General features: G+C 38.6%; 1 protein-coding gene across 2 annotated transcripts in view; it reads left to right on the plus strand.

Annotated features, from left to right (window-relative positions):
* Nucleotides 1-9524: 9524 nt before the first annotated feature.
* The window catches only part of CRADD (CASP2 and RIPK1 domain containing adaptor with death domain), a 252213-nt gene continuing 237167 nt past the window's right edge, over nucleotides 9525-24570 (plus strand). For both annotated transcript variants that reach the window (XM_036865369.1, XM_036865370.1), the window contains exon 1: nucleotides 9525-10216. The gene's annotated coding sequence lies outside the window, so the exon portion shown is untranslated. The remainder of the gene's footprint in view (nucleotides 10217-24570) is intronic.

Raw genomic sequence — 24570 nt, forward strand, 5'->3', positions numbered from 1 at the left:
ATATCCTTTCAGAGTTTATTAGTAGAGAAGGCTATGACATTCTCACAGTCATATGACCAGTGTGTAGAGTAACTTTGTTAGCTCTAACAGATCAGGGTCTCTTTTTGCTTCTAGCTTCATTCATTCATTCATTCATTCATTTCATTATTTAATTTTCTTCTTCCTTTCCTCCCTTCCTGCCTCCTCTGCATTCCTCCCACCCTCTTCTGTTTTTTTCCTGCCAACATTTATTAAGTGCCTACTGTATTATTCACCAGGAATACAAAAGAGTAAAAAGAAGGTTCTAGCATTAAGGGAGCTCTTATAGCCAATGGGAAGGGATGGAGAGGAGAGGAACTAACATTTATTAAGCCATCGAATATGTTTTCTACCTCATACTGTCATTCCATTTAACCCTCCCAGCAAACTGTTAAGGTATGCATTTCCCCATTTACTGAAAATGAAACTGAGGCTTGGCTTCCCCAGTAAGTGGGGAAGTCATGGTTCAAACCCAGGTTTTTGTTGGGCTCTGAAGCCTGGTTCTGCCTCTCAGGATACCACGTTGTTTAGGCGCTTTAACTACATGAACAATTTATTGTGAAATGCCAAGATAAAGGCAGTAATAATTACCTGTGGACAAGGTACCATCAACCTGCTTTGAGAGGTTAGGGAAGACCTTGGAGGAAGGTGCCTTTTGTCTGAGTATTAAAGGGCGGAAAGGAGTCGTTAGACCCCCTCGGTGAGGAAGGTCTTTCTCCCACAAGGCTGAAGAGGAGGCAGAGGTAAGTCGGGGCAGATCTTATAGGCCTTGCTGAAGCACTTGAATTTTATCTGGAGGGCAGTGGATAAAAGCTTTTTAAATGGGGCAATAACTGAACTCCATTTGTGTTTTATATGATCCCTCTGGAAGGGCCCTTTGGAAAATAGCTCGGAACAAAGCTAGAGTGGAGCTAAGGAGACAAGTTAGATGTGAGGGGATGGGAAGGAGGGGTTGGCTTGGGAGAAGATTAGGGGGAGGGTGCAGACATCGACTCCTTTTCCTTGTCTGCAGGCTCACATTTGCCCTGGAGTTTGGGGCTTTGAGTCCCCCAGATGCATGCTTCCCTTTGAAGGCCGGCTTCCACGCCAGGCAGGCTGAGGTAAGTGGCAGATTCCATTCTCAGGAAAGGAGGAAGTAGTGTTACAGTGGGCAGAACCTTGAACTAGCAACTGGAAAATTTGGAGTCCACTTCTGGTTGTTTGACCTTGGGTCAAACACTGAATCTCTTAGGGCCTCTTGGTGGCTTCATGCTTTTTTGTTCCCTTCCAGTGAGGTACCCCAAGTGCCAAGATACAGGAGCAACCTCTCTGCCATTGGGGTGAGAGTGGCCTGAGAAGGGGCAATTTCCATGTTCCTGTGGAGTCTCAGTTTCGACTTAAATTGTAATGTAGATTTTGCTTCTGTGCCATAATATATTCTCATTTATTTTGAAAAAATAGTAACACCCTCTTAACTCTGTACTTTTTCACAGCTGGAGTCAGTTGACTCCATTTTCATCCTGGTCAGAAGAAGTTGTGTTTTCTCCTGGCTATGGATCTTTGCGCACTACCCTATAATCATAGAGTTTGGACTTGGGTTTTTAGATCTTGGTTGTGATGAAGAAACAGGAATCTGATGTGTGTCAGCCATTATCACAATAACCCTCTGGATGAATTTTCATTGTTTAGGGACCTGGAGGTCTGTCTGTGCTCTGCTTCCTGGCCAACACAGTAGATGTGCTCCCAGAAAATTGTGGGCAGAGGATATGCTTTTGCAAGTCATTTTTCCCACTTACGTAGATCTTTCTCATTTTTGATCAATCATTAATGGATAAAGAAGTCATTGAGTTTTATTTTTCTTTTCTCTGTCAAACAATTTATTAAAAGGAAAGAAAGAAACCTGCAAAGGACTAAGGAAACTTTTGGACTCTTTGGCATAATGACAAGGATCTTGGAGCATGAATAATCCTGCCCCAATCTATCATCTTGCATATTTGGATTTTCCTGGATCTCTTTTAAAGTGGGGCACTGGTCTTGATAGCCTAGGAGGGTGGGAGTGTGCAGAAGTCATAAGCAGAGATACAGCACTGAGCCTGGTAACGGCTGAAAGCTCCCATGAGATCCAGTTTGAAGCTGCATTGGGTAGGCATGGGATTTGCTATGTTCAAGGCAGGACAGTGAGGCAGTCATTCTATAACCAGCCAACCCTTGGGCTTCCAGGGGACTGGAAAAAGCTAGAAGATTTAGTAATACCAGACAGTGCACTTGATGCTTTACAGATATGACCTCAATTAGTGCTCCCATCAAACCTTTGAAGTAGGTTCTGTTTTTATCTCCACTTTAGAGATAAGAAGACTGACACTTAGGCTGATTTAAGAAGTAGAACTGAGATTTGAATTCAGGCCCATCTAATTCCAAAATCCATGCTTTTATTCACTCTTCTATCCTTTTTCTGAGTAAGCTTACAAATGCTTTTAAGCTCTGAGGCCTGCAGCCAGCATATACCTCAGTGGTGTATGCTAGGCCATGTACCTTTTAGTCGTATGTAGTTAATATCAAGAGTGCTATGACTTTGCCCAATTTGTAATTATAATATTATTAGGACTTTGATTTCAGAAGTAATACAAGATCTCCCCAAGCCCTGGGCACCCAGCTTGGAAGAATCCTTTACATCTGAATTTACACCTTTCCTCTCTTCCACTAATCTCCTTTAGGGCTCTATCCATGGCAACCATAACACACCATCTCTTCCCTATCACGCTTTTCCTTTCTCTGGAGGTAAATTATTTGAATAATGTGTCAGTCATAATAAGCTAGGTTATGCTGCAAAACAAACAACCCCAAAGTCTCAGAGGCTTAAAACAACAAAGGATTGCTTCTTAAAGTAACACAGATTTCTCTACCCATACATGTGTCACCAGGGAAACTCTTCTCTTAGTCATTCTGGAACCAAGGCTGGCAAAGCAGCTACCTCCTCAAACATGGTGGGAGCCAGTGGGAAAGGAGAAATCCGAGGATGTCTTGTTGGCATTTAAATGCTGTCACTTCTATTCCCAACTCATTGGCCAGAACTCTGCAAAATGGTGCCACCCAACCACGAGAGGGCCAGGCAGTCCAGTCCTCCCTGTGCCCAGGAGGAGGAGAAAAACAGACAAATTAGGTGAGCAGCAGTAATAATCACCACATATTTCATGCCATGTATACCTTGCTTCCTTCTTTTTTTTTTTCCTCCCTAGCTTGACCAATTTGACCTCAGGTAAACTTTACAGAACACACATATCACCCCCCCCCACTTTTTTAACATCTTTATTGGAGTACTATTGCTTTACAATGGTGTGTTAGTTTCTGCTTTATAACAAAGTGAATCAGCTACACATATACATATATCCCCATATCTCCTCCCTCTTGCGTCTCCCTCCCACCCTCCCTAACCCACCCCTCTAGGTCTTCGCAAAGCACGAGCTGATCTCCCTGTGCCATGTGGCTGCTTCGCACTAGCTATCTATTTTACATTTAGTAGTGTATATGTGTCCATGCCACTCTCTCACTTCATCCCAGCTTACCCTTCCCCTTCCCCTTCCCCGTGTTCTCAAGTCCATTCTCTACGTCTGCGTCTTTATTCCTGTCCTGCCCCTAGGTTCTTCAGAACCATGGTTTTTTTTTTTTTAGATTCCATATATATGTGTTAGCATATGGTATTTGTTTTTCTCTTTCTGACTTACTTCACTCTGTATGACAAACTCTAGGTCCATCCACCTCACTACAAATAACTCAATTTCATTTCTTTTTATGGCTGAGTAATATTCCATTGTATATATGTGCCATAGCTTCTTTATCCATTCATCTGTTGATGGACATTTAGGTTGCTTCCATGTCCTGGCTATTGTAAATAGAGCTGCAATGAACATTGTGGTACATGGCTCTTTTTGAATTATGGTTTTCTCAGGGTATATGCCCAGCAGTGGGATTGCTGGGTCATATGGTAGTTCTTTTTTTAGTTTTTTAAGGAACTATCATACTGTTCTTCATAGTGGCTGTATCAATTTACATTCCCACCAACAGTGCAAGAGAGTTCCCTTTTCTCCACACCCTCTCCAGAATTTATTGTTTTAGATTTTTTGATGATGGCCATTCTGACTGGTGTGAGGTGAAACCTCATTGTAGTTTTGATTTGCATTTCTCTGATGATTAGTGATGTTGAGCATCCTTTCATGTGTTTGTTGGCAATCTGCAGATCTTTGGAGAAATGTCTATTTAGGTCTTCTGCCCATTTTTGGATTGGGTTCTTTGTTTTTTTGATATTGAGCTGCATGAGCTGCTTGTAAATTTTGGAGATTAATCCTTTGTCAGTTGCTTCGTTTGCAAATATTGTCTCTCATTCTGAGGGTTGTCTTTTCGTCTTGTTTATGGTTTCCTTTGCTGTGCAAAAGCTTTTAAGTTTCATTAGGTCCCATTTGTTTATTTTTGTTTTTATTTCCATTTCTCTAGGAGGTGGGTCAGAAAAGATCTTGCTGTGATTTATGTCATACAGTGTTCTGCCTCTGTTTTCCTCTAAGAGTTTTATAGTATCTGGCCTTACATTTAGGTCTTTAATCCATTTTGAGTTAATTTTTATGTATGGTGTTAGGGAGTGTTCTAATTTCATTCTTTTACATGTAGCTGTCCAGTTTTCCCAGCACCACTTATTGAAGAGGCTGTCTTTTCTCCATTGTATATTCTTGCCTCCTTTATCAAACATAAGGTGACCATATGTGTGTGGGTTTATCTCTGGGCTTTCTATCCTGTTCCATTGATCTATATTTCTGTTTTGGTGCCAGTACCATACTGTGTTGACTACCGTAGCTTTGTAGTATAGTCTAAAGTCCAGGAGCCTGATTCCTCCAGCTCCATTTTTCTTTCTCAAGATTGCTTTGGCTATTCGGGGTCTTTTGTGTTTCCATACAAATTGTGCAATTTTTTGTTCTAGTTCTGTGAAAAATGCCATTGGTAGTTTGATAAGGATTGCATTGAATCTGTAGATTGCTTTGGGTAGTATAGTCATTTTCACAATGTTGATTCTTCCAATCCAAGAACATGGTATATCTCTCCATCTGTTTGTATCATCTTTAATTTCTTTCATCAGTGTCTTATAGTTTTCTGCATACAGGTCCTTTGTCTCCTTAGGTAGGTTTATTCCTAGGTATTTTATTCTTTTTGTTGCAATGGTAAATGGGAGTGTTTCCTAATTTCTGTTTCAGATTTTTCATCATTAGTGTATAGGAATGCAAGAGATTTCTGTGCGTTAATTTTGTATCCTGCTACTTTACCAAATTCATTGCTTAGCTCTAGTAGTTTTCTGGTAGCACCTTTAGGATTCTCTATGTATAGTATCATGTCATCTGCAAACAGTGACAGCTTTACTTCTTCTTTTCCGATTTGGATTCCTTTTTTTTTTTTTTTTTTTTCTTCTCTGATTGCTGTGGCTAGACTTCCAAAACTATGTTGAATAATAATGGTGAGAGTGGACAACCTTGTCTTGTTCCTGATCTTAGAGGAAATGGTTTCAGTTTTTCACCATTGAAAACGATGTTGGCTGTGGGTTTGTCATACATGGCCTTTATTATATTGAGGTAAGTTCCCTCTATGCCTACTTTCTGTAGGGTTTTTATCATAAATGGGTGTTGAATTTTGTCAAAAGCTTTTTCTGCATCTATTGAGACGATCATATGGTTTTCTCCTTCAATCTGTTAATATGGTGTATCACATTGATTGATTTGTGTATATTGAAGAATCCTTGCATTCCTGGAAAAAACCCCACTTGATCATTGTGTATGATCCCTTTAATGTTCTGTTGGATTCTGTTTGCTAGTATTTTGGTGAGGATTTTTACACATAGCCTTTTTAACTCCATTCCCCCTTCCTCTTTGTCTTCCAAAACTTTTTCAAGTATTGCAAAAATAATTTCTCTTTTTCCTTTGTGTGAGACATTTGTGGGCCAAAAGGAAAGGTCTTAAGTCTTGAAATGAAATTATACATATTACAGAGCTAGGTACAAACTACTATACATATAATAGATAGGCAACAAGGATTTACTGTATAGCACAAGGAATTACAGTCAATATCTTGTAACAACTTATAAAGCAATATAATCTGCAAAAAGAAACCCAACACCTGAATCACTATGCAGTACACCTGAAATTAATGCAATGCAATATTTTAAATCAACTATACTTCAATTGAAAAAAAAAAAAGATCTAGGGCTACTATCTTTTACTGCTGAAATAACCAGAAGTTTCTTCTGATCTTCACAAATACCTCTCTGGGCTTTCTCACCCTGCTAAAATTAAACCTATCTTTCTTCTAATTGTTAATATTCAAGATAAATGATGTTCACATTCACTTCTGCTTACTGTTTTGCTTAACTGGCTATACTGCAATAGTATTGAATAGTATTATTTTCTACCACTTTTCAATTAAACATGGAGCCACAGGCACATTACAAATCAAATGGGCTTTTGTATGATCCCCGGTTTTAACTGGCTTCTGAGGGAAATTGTATTCTAAATTCTAGATAACTGGTTTGCAAACCTTGTTTTGGAATGCAACCTATTTTTAGGTTGAGGTCTTTTTATATAGCATATTTATGTATAATCAGAATACCAGAACAACTGCTGTGTTTTAATGGACAATTAATTTCTACTGCATTCATGGATGATCTTTGGAAAAATTAGAATATGTGAAATGTCCTTAACGTAAGACTTTATGAACACAGTATTTTCTTTTATACTCCATTTCACTTTTTCTCCATTAACCCAGATTAGACACTGTAATCTTTGCCTTTTCCCTCTTCATATTTAGCTCTTTGATTTATTTAGGCATTCATTCACTGCATCATTCAACAGATATTTTCTGAGCATCTACATGTGCCAGGCAGGAGGCAAAGTCCTGGAGAAAATTAAAACACAGTCACCACTGTCAGGGAGATTGTGAGTAGTAGGGAGACACACATGCCAGCAATTATAATGCAATACAGTAATCAATATAAGAAGGTATGTACAAAGAACAGTGGAAGCTGAGATGAAACACCTGGGTCTGCTTGAAGGCATCAAAGAGGAGGTGGCTTTTGACCTGGCGCTTAAGAAAGAGTTGGCCTGACAAGGAGGGTGAAGGAGTCCCAAGGGGAAAACGTACTGTTGTGGGTGGAGCTTCAAATGCAAAAGACGAAACCCAAGTGGGGATAAGCCTCAGCTGGTAAGCAGAGAACAGGGCAAGGGCTTTACCTACCTTTCAGAAGGGTTTGTATTTTACCTGGGAAGCAAGGGAGCTATTGAAGAGTTTTGAGCAGGAGAATGACAGCGTAAGATTTGTGGCATTGTGGAGGGTGGTTTGGTCGGGCATGACCCTAGATCAGGGCTTCTTATCCCAGTCCTTTGACTTGCAAGAGACCCATGGATAGAAAGCTTGGGATCTATGAACTTGGATAGGGAAAAAATTAACATTGTCACTAACCTCTAATTGAAATTGAACATTTTTTTCAAATATGAATCTGGGCAACAGATCACAGTAGAATTAGCAGAAGATGTGAGTTTATCACCAACAGAAATCAGGTATTTTGATATAATAATACAGGTGTTGCAGATATCTCAAAATATCCTTTACACTTTTCACTAAACCAAAATTACTGTAGCCATTAGACCCACAGCTACATCTTGTCATTTAATGAATTAATAAAGAAGTATGCATGAACTTTTGTCAGACTTAAAAATAATTTGACATACGCATTTTTTAATAGAATTCATCTTTTGTGATTTGTGTATTTAATTTTATTATGTAAACACAGTATTCTGAGGTGGGGTCCACAGTCTTTGCTGGACTGCCGAAGGGGTCAGAAAATGTCAGAACTCATGCATCAGAGGAAGGTGATTGTGGGGAGGTCATTGCAGCCCAAGGCAGTGGTGGGGAGGAGGGCAAAGGGGAAGAATTTGTGGGGGATTCTGGAGACAGAGTGAACTTGATCTGGGACATAAAGCAGAGGGAAGGATCTGCATGTACCCTATTTCCCCCATCAAGTTTCTGGCTAGAGCAGAATTCTTCGTATTGCTTGTTACCTGCTCCTTCCTTCCCTGTGCTATTGTTATGTAGCTCTTACACTCTTATCAAAGTCATACATGCAACGTGGTTCAAAAAAACCAAGGAGTATGGAAAGACATAAGGAAAAACAATCATTCCTTGCTCCCCTCCTCTCCACCTCCAGTCTTACAACTTTTTGAACTCTTAAAGTGGTATCTTCTCTAGCTAGATGGCAAATTCTGTACAGGAAGTGCCTTTTAATCCCCACTATGTTTTTCATTTTAGGTGTTGAACAAATATCTGATAGATTCCAAAGACACTTTCTGTTGCAAGGTCACTATGTACAGCAAGTATACCATACTCTAGTTACAGAAGTTATACCAACGGTGACATTCTAGGAAATGGTTCTTTTCCCTAAATGCGCATGTTTTCTGTCACTTGTCTTCACATGAAATAACACAGAATGTGCAAATAAAAATTCCATTTACTTAGGCTTTCTGGTTGTCTTTGTGAAAGTGAGATTTGTGTGCTGGTGGGTTAAATAATCCTATGGAATCACAAACCAGAAATTGAGAAGGTTGATTTGAAATTTCCACCCATTACTTTTCTTGGTGGGTTGGGGGGGCGGGGGTATTACTGTCTTGGTAGCAGTGGTTAATTTCAGTGTTGTTACCCAAGTTGTACATTACAGATGGAGCTGCCCCTGAACCCTTTGGTTGGCTGGCTGAAATTCCTTGCCATGCTTCTTGTGAGGTCCAGGAATGTATAGTTTTGTGGTCTGATATATTTTGATGGTTGCCAGATAAAATTGATGTCTGGCACTTTTTCTAGGAAAAACACATGTAGATGTTTCCAAATTGATTCGTAGGAACTTAGAGTTATTAGAATTTTGTGGCAGAATTTTTTCTCAAGTGGCAGAAGAAATAAAGGAACTTCAGTTTTGAGGGCTGTTAACAGCACCTTCCATTAGTGCCAAATCTGAGAAGGCTGACAAACAAATCCATTGTTACTATGGATTTATGACAAAAATAAGCAAGTATCTAGACTTTTAAGAGTTACCGATATAGTAAAGTACAGTTTTAGCTACTGACACTGGACTAGCCCCAAACTTAGAAAAAGGCACCTTTTCCCCTTATTTTCTGATAACATTTCTCAATCCAGTAACCAGAGAGACTACTCTGGGGTTAAACCTTGAGATTTGATTGCCATTTACTGTTCTTACTGTTTTATTGGAGGGAGGGAAAGCAAGGCTTGGGAGAAATAGACTGCGGAAAAGTTAGCTTCCCAAGTTACACGTGAGAATCACAATCCTTTCCTTCATTTATGTTATAACTATTTGAGGAGCAAGTTAGAGATTGTTTGTGAAGAAATGAGAGAGATTACCAAGTAATATGATGAGTTAATTCTTTAAACGTACTGGCTTCCCCCTTAACACTAACTGGCCAAATAACAAGTTTCTACTTGTTGGCACTGCAGTTAAGCCTCAGAATACTCGCAGCAAAATGACTATTTTTCAAAAACTGCTTCATTGAAATATAATTTTAGTGGAGGAATATTTTAGATTTAGAAGAAATATTTAAGCTACGGAACGTCAAACCCAACGTTTCTAAAAGACTTGAAATGAGCAGGTTAATGAAGCCTCAGAGGAGAGAAGTTTTACGGTTAATCAAGGAGGTAAAAACCAAGACTCAGTAGGAGAGACTGGAAACAGTTGACTTTGATTTATAGACATAAGACTAGAAACGAAATAGCCCGGGTGGATATTTCTAGGAACTAGTTAAGGGAGAATGAAAAAGACAGGAGTGAGGACAAGAAAGTGTGTCTGTTTGCCGGAGGAGGAATCTTACTTATGAGAGTTCCTGCCCTTTCTACATGAGAATTTTCAAACGGAGTTGCTACAGGGGCTGGCTCTAAAGTCTGCGACGTGCACACAGGCTGTTGACAGGGAAGTGATCCTGGCGCCACTGGGTGATGTAGAAAAAGTTCTTTGTGTGTAGCCGGCTTGAGTGCGGAGCTCAACCGCGCAATCGCGGCTGTGGCGAGGCAGCTCCTCCCAGGCGCGTCCCGGCGGCGCTGCTCCGGGCTCCTGGACCTCATGGAACGTAGCGTCGGAAGAAAGATGTTTAGAAACTGACCGACGTCAACGTGTTTAATAGTGGAAACACCCCAGGTGACTGTGGTATGCAGAGTAAACGGCTGTGTTGAACATTCTGCTGTGTAGCTAATGGGTTAACGTCCGTTCGCGTAGGCTTAGTTATCCTGGTAGAGATGAGAACGTGATTAGGCAAAGTGGCTTCCGAGGACTGTCCCATAAAAGAGCATCGCTCTGTTTCTGTTAATGTAGGTTTAGTATAAGCTCTTATTATTAGCTAGTTTTTCAGTTGTTCTAAAAGTAATAACGTGGTTATTACCATGATTAGAAATCGAATCCGTTCAGAAGGGTATGAAGTGAAAAATAAAATTGCAAACACTCCTAGTTCCACTCTCCAGAGGTCACTATCATTAAAAGTTTCTTTTATTTCTTCCAGAATTTTTTTTTAATGCAAGATACGCATATATTTAAATCGTTTTTACAAAGCATACACAAATAGTATCATACTATGCATTCTGTTCTGCAATTTGCTTTTTTAATTTAATATTTGGGACCTCGCTATAGCTGGATAGCTTTATATATCTTTTATGGTAACAAAAAACTTTACATCATTCTTTTAACATCTGTACGGTATTTCATGGTATGAATGCACCATTGCCGATTGAATCAACCCCCACTACCAGTGGGCATTTAGGTTGTTTCCAGCTTTCTGGTATTATGAACAATGATGCAGTAAACATCACAGAGTAGATCTCTGTGCTAATGTTGCTGTGTATCTGTGGGAATATATATGTTGAGTAAATTTCTAGCAATGAAATTTTTGCGTCAAAGGATATAGACATTAACATTTTAATGGGTATTTCCAAATCATGTTCCAAAAAGGTTGCACCAATTAATATTTCAGGTTTAAATAAGTTACTGTCTTTTAAATTGTTAACTATAAATTGATGGTTTTCCTTAAAAAGCTGTTAAATTTTAAACAGCATATTTAGTATTCAGACCAAATAAGCTTGTTCATTCGCTAATTAAATGACCTGGAAGTTAAGTCTCTGTTCCACAGAGGATGTCTCTGGAGTGTTATGTGTCTGCCCCAGGCCTTTAGAACCAGCAAAAGGCCTGGCCCAGCAGCCTGAGAATCTCAGACCCCGCATGACCAGAGACATCCAGAGCTATGAGATATGCACAGGGCTTCATGCTTTGCCTGTGGCTCCAGTTAAAACAACTGACTGTCTTGAGAAATCCTAGGGCAGAATCTGAAAAAAACATTTTTTTAAATGTGCAATAATACCATCTTCCATTAGTTCTGATCAAAAGACATTGATTAAGCACAACTATGGAATAAAGTTCCTTCTTTAACAACTGTCTGTCATCCCCACTCTCTATCTCCTTATCCTAGTTCTCTCTCTTCTCTGTCTCTCTTTTTGTGTTTGTTTCTTTGCATACCAACCACTTATCCTCTGCACCTACTCATGATACCAGAGGAGTGGCCAGTTCAAGGGACAGCTAAATTGATTTCCTGCAAGTGAAATGTGGTCCTGGAGAGGAGATTAACTTTGCCTGTGCTTATTACCACAGTGATCCGACTCTGTATCTCGATTCTACCCCCCATGGGATATTTGATCTGCTTATGATGCCAAATGCTTAAAGCATTCCACCTATACAAAAACACTTCATTTCTTATTTTTAAGTTTTTAAATAGTTAACACTTATTACAGATGAAACAAAGATATAAGTCAAGTTTCAAAAAAGTTGTGACTCAAGTTGTTCTTAAATTTTTTCATAAATGATCATAGTAGCTCCTCCAAATACCTTTTAGATTATAGCCAACTCTTTGGGAATTACAGAATTTTGACAAGTATTTTATTTCACAAATTACCTGCTTTTTTGGAAAACAGCTCTTTCAAAACCCAGCTCTTTCACCACCCTCAAAACATCTTAAACAAGGACACAGTCACTTCAGAATAGGATTTAGCTGTCAGCAAAAAGGGGGAAACAACTAAACTAAACTAAATTTCCCATTTAATGTCTGAATCTCAGTGGCTTTGTAAGCTACTTCATTATCATACAGAGACTTAACGCCTTAAAGGAAATAAACCAACAGGCACAGAAAGCCTGTCTAATCAAAACTCTTAATTTCAAACTCTCAGTTTCCCAGTGACACATTAGAAGCCAGCAGGAAGACAGAGGAGGTGAAATGTGTTGTTTCATGTTGTCCCTAAATAGAATGTTCTTCCCAACTGGCAGGAAGCACCTGGGGGATTACTTGGTTTAGAAATTTGTAAATAAATTGTTTTTGAAGTAAGAAGGGAAAAATAAATTGGTTTCTAAGTTCAGGTGCTCTTAACATTTTCACATACATGCATTTTTATAATCTGAATTCTCATGGGAATGAATTAAAACAAGTTAAAAATGGTTTTAAATTTAGGGAAGAATGTAGATAACATCAAGATAGGGAATTGAGATAGGAAATTGTAGCTTAACTTTGAATCTCCTTTTCTTACTTTGACTAAAATTGACCTTCATTATTACAGTACTTTCATTTTTACAGCTCTTTACATATTCTGTAAGAAAGCTTAAAAGTGAAACAAAGATTTTTCTTGACTATTATAATCTCTACTGTCCAATTTTTCTAATTTTTAAAATCCATTAAGACTTTAGAAGATACTCTTTCCCAAATCCATCTTTTAATTAACAATTTACTAATGGAATTGACATGATTTTTTCCATTTTTATTATCTATGAGAAGAAATATTCTGGTTCCTTTTATTATTCTTATCTTATTTCTTTAGATGTAATTCTTTTTTTCTTTTATAGTTAATATGAAATTAATTCATTGCAGAGAATTCTGTTGTTCTGACTGATAATATGAATACATATTTACCCATATTGCTAGTAAGAATGTTGTATAAGAGAGTTAGTGGGAAGTATCAGCTCTCAGACACTGGAAATTAAGAGAGAAATTTTTACTTGTAGACCATTGATCTTTGTGTTTTAAATAAAAATTTTAAAAGAATTTCACCATTATATAAGCAGTACCTTAAGAAAATTTTACTACATTCTGTTAATACTGAATTAACAATGGACAATTAACAGAATTAGCAAATTGAATAATCCAACCAGAAACACAAGGTACCAGTTCTTCTGGTCAGCAATACTTTAAAATTAGGGATTTACTGAGAGTTCTTTTATTACCTCGACTTTATTTCTTTTGCAAAATATGTGATGGGTATTAAACTTAGATTTACTAGTGTTCTTAAAATCCTGTAACACTTTTCGTTATAAGTGTTACTGATTTAAAAGCGTTTGTGAGGGGAGATGGTCCTGCTTTTGGAGTCTCACTCATTACTGAAAATAAAATATTCTTGACTTTTTTTTCTTTTTATAGTAGACATGTATTTGACTGATTCCAAGTTGATACTTCAGGATTACTTCACATATTTTAACTAATTTTTGTGATTTAGTTTTAAAAATGAGTTGCATTTTAGATTGTTCCCTCTTTTAGATACCTGATTTATGTATTTCTAAAGATATGTTGCAGACCCTGTCATTACAAATTCAGTTGAAAGACCAGTTCTTTTTACCATCCTTTGTTGTTCTGATTTCAGAATTTCAAGTGGGTTTGTTGTCAACTTTAATGTACCTTTTGAGAATAAATGCAGTCTCCAATTTCTTGTGTGTGTGAACGCTCCTGGAGCTGGAATGCTTTTCTTCGGCCAACTGAAAGTGGAGCCTGGTCCGTCTCCTCTCACAGATTAAATCTAGTTCCAGTAGTTTTAAATTTAGTTGGTTCATGACCAAAAGAAAAGAAATGCCCTCATTTTTCTTTTTAATTTTAAACAACCGTAATCTATAGTCTTGCAGTAGTCTTTGGGAACTTTAAGTATATAGCTATTTTTGGCTTTATGTCTGGTTAATCTAATAGAGTCTATATATTCTCTTGGCATTGAATTTGTGATTATACCTTATTGTCGTCTATAGGGTTACACAAACACTGTGAGCCATTTTGGTTTATATTCTTTTCTTTTTCTGGTGGGGATATGGTTCTCCCAGCTATTTTCTAATAGGCAATTGTGGTAATTTTATTGAGTTTGCCTCACCCCTGTCCTTATCCCTACCTCCACTTACCCACAATTTAATACTTCTCAATAAGACCCTTCACATTTCACCTAGCACAAAAACCTGATTATGTGGTTGGACAGTATCATGCATAGGCCAGTCCTTGGGACAAATAGTAGATGTATTTGGGTTTATTTCCCAGGTAATAGGCTGTGTTTCTTGACTTTTAATTGCACTCTTACTATGTGGCAAGTTTTATGCTGAGCACTTTACATGTATTATTTGATTTAAACACCATGAGTGGCATATAATCACATTGTTCCCATTTTGCAGATGAAGAAGATGAGGTTCAAAGAGGTTGAAATAGAAGGCCATCCCTTTACCAAGTGGCAGAGCTGGGATTTGAAGCCAGGTTATCCGATTTTAACATCTGATCTATGATCTAATATCTGGGATCTCCAGCCTTGCTATGCAGCCTGAGTCAGTTCCTGGGAGTCACTGTTATATCAGAGGAAGGGCTACCAAGGGATCTAGACCCGTGCATTTGCTGACTTGATTGTTCAAAGAAAACTACAGGTGCTGCAGGCCTCCCTGCCCTGCCCCATACACCACCTACTACAAATCACTTTTGTTCTTAGGGGCCTCACTTCTCTCATCTGTTAACTAGAAACAATGTTATTTTGGGTAAACTACATATTCTTCTATTTGTAAAATTTTTGAAATAGTTATAAATTTATATTATATAAAAATTATAAAGGTAGTTGCAAAGATAGTACAGAGAGGGACAGAGAGGAACTGTGTACCCTTCATGGAATTTCCCCCAGTGGTTACATCGTATATAACTGTAGCACAAGCAGAATCTGAAAACTGACATTGTTATAAAGTGTATGCATAGTTCTATGCCATTTTATCACCAGCAGATTAGTGTAGCCACCCCCGAAATCAGGATGCAAACTTCTTAATCACTGTTAAGATCTCCCTCATGCTACCCATTTAGAGTCACCATCCTCCCATCCCTAACCCTTGGCAACTATTGATTTGTTCTCCATCTCTATAATTTTATTTCAAATCAATCTTTAAAAAAAAAAAAACACCCGTTTTCATTATGAAATACCTTGATCAGAAAAGTACAGAGAATACTGTAACAATACTTCATAACCACCACTCAGATAAACAGGTTTCATACATGTTGTTGTATTGCCTTCAAAATTAAAAAAAAAATCACAGATTGAGTTTAAGGTCTCTTTGTCTTACTCTCTGAACCTATTGACCACCTACCCTCCCCCGAGATAAACTCTACCCTAAAGGTATTGTGTATCCTTCCTGTCCGTGTTTTTAATCTTTTACAACATAACTAGGAGCCTATAAATACCATGTAGCATAGTTTTGTATGTATTTACATTTTACATAAGGAAGTCAACAAATATTTATCGAGTACCTACTATGTGCTAGGTGCTGCTCCAGACCCTGGGAATATGGTGGTAAATAAGGCAAAACCCTTGTCCTAAATATATAAATATGTGAATAAATGAGATAATTGTACATGTCTGTAACTGTGTGGAAATGATAAAATAGGATACTGTGGTTCGGATTATCAGAGGTGGGGGAGTGAGGGAGTTGGCAGGGCCCTGAGGAATGGCCTTGCTGAGGATATTGCTCTTGTGAGTTATCTTGGTTATTTTTTGTCCTGATACTAACTTATGGATCAACTTATCAAGTGCCATGGGAAAAAATTATGGATTTTAATTGTAATTGCAATGAATTTATAGATTAATTTGGAGAGAATTGCCATCTTTGAGTCTTCCCATCCCATACATGAACATGGCATATCCTTTAATTTATTTAGATCTTTTACGTGCCTCAATCAAGCTTTATCCATAAAGATCTTGTATTCCCTTTATTAGATTTGTTTATAAGTTCCCCAAGTTTTTGTTGCTGCTGTTAATGGAATCTTGGTTTTAAATTATACCTTCTATTAGTTTTCTGTTGGGATATGGGATAACTTTTTTTTGTTTTTGAATGTTCATTTGTATCCAACAACCTTTTTAATTCTAGTGGTTTGTCAGAGAGTCTTTTAGATTTTTTAGTGTAGACAGTCATATTGTCTGCAGATTATTGTGTTAGTTTTTTTCAGTTAACCAATGTGTGGATAGTCTTAAATCTCTTTCAAACCCTAGGATCCGTGATTCTATCCAATGCTTTTGTATCTATGTGTGGGTAAAAAGTAAGCATGGGTACTCACTCTTGATGCATCATATAATATCTTGATACACTGTACAACAATCTTTTTTTATTCTTGCCTCCTATTCCCTTCTCTATTGACTTTACTGGGAAATTTTCACCAAAAGTTTGATAACAAAAATAAAATAGTTATAATAAAAAAGTCTTTAAGAGATTAGACATCATTCATCACTTGCTGGTGACTGTGATACCACTATAGGCTTAGATGTACATGGCACATATTATAGATTGCAAGATGTGGGTCAAGACGAAGTGAGAAAAAGAAAATTGTCAATCCTCCGTATTTGTACAACACACACACGTACACACATACATAACACACATACATACCATATGTGTGTGTGTATGAAGTCAGGTGAGCTGCACAATATATTGGCATTTAGATCATATTTTCTATGGTTGGAAACATCAAATCCAGGAAATGTATACAGTTTCCAATTAAGGTTCAGAGGCATATGGCAGGTCTCTAAGAGACTTTGGGAGGTATTGTTTCTGGAGGTGAGTCTCTACTCTTTGATGGGTCCCTTGGACCAGGAGTGGATCAAGTTTGGGTGGTTCTCAACTCCTAGGATTATGGTCAGGACGGTCCACAGGGTGGGTTGTAGCATAAGTCCCCTTCACTGCTCAGCTCCTGGGAAGTAAGGAGTCTATGTTCTGCCTCAGAGCCCTGTGTTCTGTGATTCCCTAAGACATTGGACCTAGCACTACATGGGGTGCTAGGTGGTGGTGGTGAGATGAACACAGGAAGTGCCATTTTGGCATTTTCCTAGGTAAAAAAGGAAAGACCATAGGCCCACTCCTCTTGGGAAGCCTTCTGAAGGGCCTGGCCTATCGAACTTTGCTTGGGCTGCTTTTCTGGGTTGTCCAAACCTCCCTGGAGTGAGGTCCAGTCAGGATGTGGTCTGAGCTGAGATGCAGTTGGAAGGCCATTTATTCCACCACTGAATCTACTTGGTCAGAGACCAAGTCATAGCTGTTCCCCGAAGCTATGAGAGTAAACACTGCCTCCTATTTTTAGTAGTTCGTTGCTTGCAAAAATCCAGACCTTTGAGTCTAAGCCGCCTTCAGCTTAACAGGCTACCCTGTGATAACAACCACCTCAACAATGACCATGACAGTCACCATTACCAGTTTTCTGGGGTTACTGTGTGCAGGTGTTGTGCTAAGTGCTCTATATGCATTATCTTGTTGCATCCTCACACGGGGTAGTCATTGTTATTATCCCTATTTTCCAAATGGGAAAACCAAGATTCAGAAAGGTAAGGCCACCTGTCCCAAGTCGCACAGCCCTTCAGAAGCAGAGCCTAGTCCTGAGCCCAAGTCAGCCCAGCTAGATGCCATAGTTCACATTTAAAAAAATTATTTATTTATTTATTTATTTATTTTTGGCTGCGTTGGGTCTTCGTTGCTGCACGCGGGCTTTTCTCTAGTTGCGGTGAGCAGGGGCTACTCTTCGTTGCGGTGCGGTGGCTTCTCATCACGGTGGCTTCTCATTGCGGTGGCTTCTCTTGTTGCAGAGCACGGGCTCTAGGCACGCGGGCTTCACTAGTTGTGGCACGCGGGCTCAGTAGTTGTGGCTCACGGGCTTAGTTGCTTCGCGGCACGTGGGATCTTCCCGGACCAGGGCTGGAACCTGTGTCCCCTGCACTGGCAGGCAGATTCTTAACCACTGCGCCACCAGGGAAGTCCCATAGTTCACATTTTTGACCACTTCTTATTCCTGCCTTTCCATGTTCCATAATGGCATCTGTGGTGGTATGTTTATTACATGGGATCTGGTCCAGGTTCCTCAATGAACTTTAGCTGATAATTGGATTCAGGTTAAAAAATCAAGAGATTTATGTCAGTCTCTATGGGAGATATTAAATGTCATTTTTCTTATCGTTTTCTTATTTTTTAAAAGCCATTGGATTTACAAGTTACCTTGTTCTTCTCACCATGTTCTCTTTTTACAGAGAAACCCAAGATATTTTTCCAATACAGTGTTATTTGGGGTAATTGACAATTTGAAGAGCATCCAGCAGTTGTGTAGAACGTAGTCTTAAAATGGCCAATAATACCATCAGAATATGAACAAGCTCCAGGGGTGGAACCAGAAATGTGGCTGCATGCTCCTCGTTGATTGCTTTAGCAGAAAAATCAAGTTCAGGATCTTGTGTTTACTGAGATGACTAGAGCACATTATCAGAGTAGCTGTACCTGGAAAATTTCTGACTTAAGTCTACTGATGTCATGTAAATGGCATTTGGGAAACAATAAGTGATGGTTTGGTTGCCAAATAAAAGTCCAGGGAACACCCACATGGAGACAATATACTTGTTTCTAATTTGACAGCTCTCAGAGGGCAAACACGGTGGTGCTGGCCATTTCCTGATGAGTCCTCATTGTGTAGATGAGTAGATAAAAGCTTCACTATTTATGCGGTGAGGTGAGGTGGCGGGTGGCAGCCTCGCAGAATGCCTGCACTGGGAGTTGTCAGAGTCAAGGCTCTTTTGCTTGCAAGTAACAGAAATCTACTTCAAAGTAGCTTAAACAAAAATAAATGAAGGATAATATTTATACATGTACATACGTACATGAGATAACATAAATAGGACAGGGGCTTTACTCGAAGGATACAGGGTTATCTCATGGAATCCAAGGATGACCAGGGTTGGGGGCTTCGGTAGAGACAAGAATGCCTGCGCTCTAGGGTGGCTGTCCTCTCGGGCACCTCCTCTCTGGGATCCATGGCCCCTTGTCCCTGCTTCTCCATCCTTCCTCCTCTTTTCTCTTCTCATTGTCTGTGGACCAGCTCTATCTGCTTCTCTGTGCACGGCTGCCGCACAACTCACAACGCCACCCTTCCTTCCTTAGCTTATGAGACTAAAAGACCCTGACTCTGTACCTCAAGTCCAGATTCTGGGTCAGAGGATGGAACTGACCCAGCCCAGCTCAGATCAGCAAGCCCGATTGTCAGCTCTGGCTTGCAGGGGGTGGGCACAAATGGGCAAGAAGGCTCAGTTTCCAAACACATTCTTTTCTTTCTACTCTTCTGAACACATATATTCTTAAAAAAAAAAAAAAAAGCTGAATTTTTGTCACTGTTACTCCTCTCATGGTGGGAGAAAATGTGAGAAGTAGTTGTTATCTTTGCATGAATAGGCCATGCATAAACAACGTATGAGGGGAGATACCTGTTTTATAAAATTGATACTCCAATAATCTGCATTTTTATACCTCAGACCAAGAAGAAATGATTCATTTTATCCAAATCTAATATTTTATATTTGAAAGAGTTTCACTGATTGCCTATCAAAATTAATTACAATGACTATAATAAAGAAGTAGTTTTGTCAGACATTATTTTATAGATACAGTTATGTCTATCCAAACATACGTGAATTGTGTGTTTTAAGAAAAAAAAAACTGTGGTGGGTATTTTAGAAAGTTAGACTACATTTGTAAAGTCATCTATTCACATATCTGCTGGGTAAGTTCAGAATTTTTACATGTTGGGTTTAAAAGCAAAAAATATATTTGCTCACATATGTAGGGTAAAATATTTAGGAAACAACAAACCCTCCTACCTACTCCCATCCCCAACCTGAGTGGTCTTGGTGATTTTGTAAGTCAGTACAGCTTCTGAGTAGTCCTTTTAAATTCCCTTACTTTTTATTTAAAAATTGTGCTTATAATGTATTTTAAATACACATAAAGCATAGAGAAGAATATGACACCCCTCTCCCCACATTTAACAAGGATGATTGTTTTGGCATTGTTTGTTGTGGTATTGTTTTTCATAGTCTCCTAAATGAGCAAGTTGCCAAGCGTTACACCCAGTGTATAACCAATATATGTAAGATTAAAAATTTTCCAAAGCTATACTATATATTTCTTGGGATACATATACTTGTTAAGACATAAATACACAATGGGGAGGTACTCAGCCACTTCCGAAGGGTTGTTACCTGTCAGAAATTTGATGGGTGACATCAGAGGCTTCAACCACATCTGGATGCTTTATTAAAAAAAATCATCTGAAGCAAATATGGAAAATGTTAACAATTGTTGATTCTTGGAGGTTTTCAGTATAAAGCATATGGTGAGACAATTTGACTTTTCAAGTGGAAGCTTAGAAATGTTTTTCCTTCCCCTCAGCCATGTTTGTAATTAATAAAAAGGAACCACATGAAAAAATCATGGGTGGATGTCTATTGCAAGAATGTCACTTGAGTCAGAGAATGGAGTAAAGGGGGGAAAGGGAAATGTCCTTCAAATTGTGTAGCTCTTCATTTTATTCTAATGGATGCTCTTCTGAGGGGTAGTAGAGGTAGAATTCATAACTATCACCATCATCTTACTAGCTGGCATTTACTGCATGCTTTATAATGTGTCCGTCACTTGCCAAACACTTCACATGGGATATTAGTTAGGATACATGTTCATTTGCCATAACAGAGACCCAAAGTAACAGTGTCTTAAATAAGACAGAATTTTATTTGTCACTCACAGAACAGTCTGGACATATGAGTCCACAGCTGATACGATGGCTCCATGAGAGCCAAGGATCTGAGCTCCTCCTGTCTTGTTGCTCTGCCATTCCTAGGGTGTTGCCCTTATACTCATAGTCCAGGATGGCACTTAGCTTTCCATTACTAGTTGTTGCTCATATTTCCTTGACCAGAAGTGAGTCACATGAGCACATCTGGCTGTAAAGGAAGCTGGGAAATGTAGTCTTTATTCTGCACAGCCATGTATGGCAGCTACAAAAACTGGGGTTTCTATTCCTATAGGGTAAGAGGAGATGGGTATGGGAGGCCACAAGAAGTCTGTGCCACAAGCAGAAAGTTTCTTTTCTTTTTTTTTAAATTTTAATTTTATTGGAGCATAGTTGATTTACAATGTTGTGTTAGTTTCAGGTGCACAGCAGTGATTCAGTGATATATATATATATATATATATATATATATATATTCATTCTTTTTTCAGATTCTTTTCTCATATAGGTTATCACAGAACATTGAGTGGTGTTCCCTGTGCTATACAGTATGTCCTTGTTGGTTATCTATCTTATATATAATAGTGTGTGTATGTTCATCCCAAGCTCCTGATTTATCCCTCCCCCCACGTTTCCCCTTTGGTAACCGTAAGTCTGTGTTCGAAATCTGTATCCAGCCATTGGCTTTTATTGTCCCATAGCTCTTGGATGCTCTGTTCTGTTTTTGTTTAATTTGTTGTGTTTTCCACTCTTTTTTGCCTTTGTGTTTCAGTTTGTTTAATTTCCATTGACCTGTCTTCAAGTTCACCAATCCCTTTTTCTTATTTAAAATTTTTTTTTAAATTTTTATTTATTTATTTATTTATCCATTTATTCATGGCTGTGTTGGGTCTTCGTTTCTGTGCGAGGGCTTTCTCTAGTTGCGGCAAGTGGGGGCCCCTCTTCATCGTGGTGTGCGGGCCTCTCATTATCGCGGCCTCTCTTGTTGCGGAGCACAGGCTCCAGACGCGCAGGCTCAGTAATTGTGGCTCATGGGCCCAGTTGCTCCGTGGCATGTGGGATCTTCCCAGACCAGGGCTCGAACCCGTGTCCCCTGCATTGGCAGGCAGATTCTCAACCACTGCGCCACCAGGGAAGCCCCTAAAATTTTTTATTGAAGTATAGTTGAATTACAATGTTATGTTAATTACTGCTGTACAGCAAAGTGACTCAGTTGTACATATATATACATTCTTTTTCATATTCTTTTCCATTATGGTTTATTACAGGATATTGAATGTAGTTCCCTATGCTATACAGTAGGACCTTTTTGTTTATCGATTCTGTATATACCAGTTTGCATCTGCTAGTCCCAAACTCCCAATCCAGCCCTCTCCCACCCACCTCTCCCTTGGCAACCACCAGTCTATTCTCTATGTCCCTGATTCTGTTTCATAGATAGGTTCATTTGTGCCATATTTTAGATTCCACATATAAGTGATATCATATGGTATTTGCCTTTCTCTTTCTGACTTACTTCACTTAGTATGATAATCTCTAGTTGCATCCATGTTGCTGCAAATGGCATTATTTTGCTCTTTTTTATGGCTGAGTAGTATTCCATTGTATGTATGTACTGCATCTTCTTTAGCCATTCATCTGTCGATGGACATTTAGGTTGTTTCCATGTCTTGGCTATCGTGAATAGTGCTGCTATTTACATAGGGGTGCATGTATCTTTTTGAATTATAGTTTTGTCTGGATATATGCCCAGGAGTGGGATTGCTGGATCATATGGTAATTCTATTTTTAGTTTTCTGAGGAACCTCCATACTGTTTTCCATAGTGGCTGCACCAACTTACATTCCCACTAAACATGTAGGAGGGTTTCCTTTTCTCCACACCATCTCCAGCATTTGTTATTTGTAGACTTTTTAATGATGGCCATTCTGACCGATGTGAGGTGGTACCTCACTGAAGTTTGATTTGCATTTCTCTAATAATTAGTGATGTTGAGCATCTTTTCATGTGCCTGTTGGCCATCTGTATATCTTCTTTGGAGAAATGTCTCTTTAGGTCTTCTGCCCATTTTTGGATTGGGTTGTTTGTTTTTTTGTTGTCAAGTTGTATGAGCTGTTTGTATATTTTGGGAATTAAGCCCTTGTCGGCCGCATTGTTTGCAAATACTTTCTCCCATTCTGTAGGTTAGGTTGTCTTTTCGTTTTTGTTTATGGTTTCCTTTGCTGTGCAAAAGCTTGTAAGTTTGATTAGGTCCCATTTATTTATTTTTGTTTTTATTTCTATTGCCTTGGGAGACTGACCTAAGAAAACATTGGTACAATTTCTGTCAGGGAATGTTTTGCCTATGTTCTCTTCTAGGAGTTTTATGGTGTCATGTCTTGTGTTTAAGTCTTTAAGCCATTTTGAGTTTATTTTTGTGTATGGTGAGAGGGTGTGTCCTAACTTCATTGATTTACATGCGACTGTCCAACTTTCCCAGCACCACTTGCTGAAGAGACTGCCTTTTTCCCATTGTATATTCTTGCCTCCTTTGTCGAAGATTAATTGACCGTAGGTGTGTGGGTTTATTTCTGGGCTCTCTATTCTGTTCCATTGATCCATATATCTGTTTTTTTGTGCTGATACCACACTGTTTTGATTACTGTAGCTTTGTAGCATTGTCTGAAGTCTGCCTCCTGCTTTGTTCTTTTTCCTCAGGATTGCTTTGGAAATTCTGGGTCTTTTATGTTTCCATATGAATTTTAGGATTATTTGTTTTAGTTCTGTGAGAAAGGTCATGGGTAATTTGATAGGGATTGCATTAAATCTGTAGATTGCTTTAGTAGTATGGCCATTTTAACAATATTAATTCTTCCAGTCCAAGAGGATGGGATATCTTTCCATTTCTTTGAATCATCTTCAATTTCCTTTATAAATGTTTTATAGTTCTCAGCATATAAATCTTTCAGCTCCTTGGTGAGGTTTATTCCTAAGTATTTTATTTTTTGTGCTGCAATTTTAAAAGGTATTGGTTTTTTTTACATTCCCTTTCTGATATTTCATTGTTGGTGGAAAGAAATGCAACTGATTTCTGTATGTTAATCTTGTATCCTGCTGCCATGCTGAATTCATTTATCAGTTCTAGTAGTTTTTGTGTGGTGTCTTTAGGGTTTTCTATATATAGTATCATATCATCTGCATATAATGACAGTTTTACCTCTTCCTTTCCAATTTGGATACCTTTTATTTCTTTTTCTTGTCTGATTGCTGTGGCTTGGACTTCCAATGCTATGTTGAAGAGAAGTGGTGAGAGTGGGCATCCTTGTTTTGGTTCAGATTTTAGCAGGAAGGCTTTCAACTTTTCTCCATTGAGTATTATATTGGCTATGGGTTTGTGATAAATAGCTTTTATTATTTTGAGATATGTTCCCTCTATACCCACTTTGGTAAGAGTTTTTATCATGAATGGATGTTGAATTTTGTCAAATGCTTTTTCTGCATCTATTGAGATGATCATTTGGTTTTTGTCCTTTCTTTTGTTTATGTGGTGTACCACATTGATTGATTTGTGTATGTTGAACCATCCTTGTGAACTTGGGATGAATCCCACTTGGTCGTGGTATGTGATCTTTTTTATGTGTTGTTGGATTCGGTTTGCCAATATTTTGTTGAGAAG

This window comes from Balaenoptera musculus, chromosome 10, assembly GCF_009873245.2.
Source record: "Balaenoptera musculus isolate JJ_BM4_2016_0621 chromosome 10, mBalMus1.pri.v3, whole genome shotgun sequence".
NCBI lineage: Eukaryota > Metazoa > Chordata > Mammalia > Artiodactyla > Balaenopteridae > Balaenoptera > Balaenoptera musculus.